This window comes from Pavona decussata, unplaced genomic scaffold, assembly GCF_977016875.1.
Source record: "Pavona decussata unplaced genomic scaffold, jaPavDecu1.1 SCAFFOLD_143, whole genome shotgun sequence".
Classification (NCBI taxonomy): Eukaryota; Metazoa; Cnidaria; class Anthozoa; order Scleractinia; family Agariciidae; genus Pavona; species Pavona decussata.
This window is the reverse complement of record NW_028145556.1, coordinates 1,163,740-1,165,000: the sequence shown is the minus strand read 5'-3', so window position 1 is coordinate 1,165,000 and position 1,261 is coordinate 1,163,740. Positions and strand designations below refer to the sequence as shown.

Genomic DNA, 1,261 nt, shown 5'->3' with positions numbered 1-1,261 from the left:
CGTGGCGTGACTGCTGTGCGGATCGTATGCAAGGTTAGCTAACAGTAAAAAAAGCCAAAAGCACCATAAGCAAGCTTTTGACTTCCATCTTATACACCTTAAGCCCACATTTTTTGATAAGCAGATAAAAGTCGAGTCCGAAACCTTCCCGTTATCAAGTCTGAGATGCAGAGATGTTGAATATATGCTCGATGAGTAACAAACTGAAGAGAGCAAAGAACGATTGAAATATGACTGAGGACGTAATGTTCAATTTAGAATTCCATTAAAATTATAAAAGAAAAGCTGTTGTTCTTTGATGTTTTCAGTATTCTATTACCAGGACCCTGATCCAGTCTCGCTCCCAGTTTGCACGCGGTCAAATGTGACGTCACCCGTTATGTCATCGCGCTCGGCCCCACGCCCCAATTTATCTGCGGTCAAACGTACAAACTAAGCCCGTTAAAGATACAGTTTTTATACTTTGAGAGTTCAATTCAAAGCTAACAACTTTTTTGCGAGACTGTGAGTTTACTAATTCCTTTTTTTGATTTATTAAAAAAGTTTCAAGTTTTTTTAAACGTTAAGAATGTGTGACATCCAAAAAATCGATTCACCTAGTGGTTCCTGAAACTTTTTTTTTCTAAATCGTAAAATGATTTAGTAAACTCACAAACTCACACAAACCTTATCATCTTTGAGTGCTCAAAGTAAAAAAACCTTATCTTTAACGAACTTTTCTTGTTTATTTATTTATTTTACGTTTGACGGCAGTTAAAGCCCGCGCCATGAGGCCTGGGTACGAGGCTGACCCTGAACACGTGTGTCAGCGGGTTTTCTAACCAAGGTTTTCGGTTCCAGTTCTATTTTTGACGACGATCGTTTCAACAGATCACGATCATCCGCGCGACAGGTACTGGAAAGGAAGTAGACAAGAGGGGAATCGGACGCACCCCTCAAAGCGCCTCCCACGCAGACAAACCCCACGCGCGCGAGAAAACCGCTGGTACCCGATTTCGTACAGTTTTTCTGAGGGTTGAATTATTTTCGACGCCATTCAAATGCGACGTATAAATTGGGCCTTAGATCAGTGACCAGCATCTAAATTCTCCTTACAATATCAGTACTAGATCAAACATACAGGTTAGGAGAATTAAGAAAATGATCACTAAAGATGAAATGCTTTGATGTGTAACCAAATTCTTTCAACTAGTTTAACAGGAAAATACAGTGAACAGTGGATAGAATATGCATGCTAATGTTGGATATCACTGTTAGATGC

General features: G+C 39.8%; 1 protein-coding gene across 9 annotated transcripts in view; it reads left to right on the top strand.

The window, feature by feature from the left end:
• Positions 1 to 87, top strand: part of LOC146466506 (uncharacterized) — a 41,696-nt gene extending 41,609 nt beyond the window's left edge. For all 9 annotated transcript variants that reach the window (XM_085126997.1, XM_085126989.1, XM_085126995.1 and 6 more), the window contains one exon: positions 1 to 87. This exon is cut by the window's left edge and continues 1,688 nt beyond it. The gene's annotated coding sequence lies outside the window, so the exon portion shown is untranslated.
• The last annotated feature ends 1,174 nt before the right edge of the window (positions 88 to 1,261 follow it).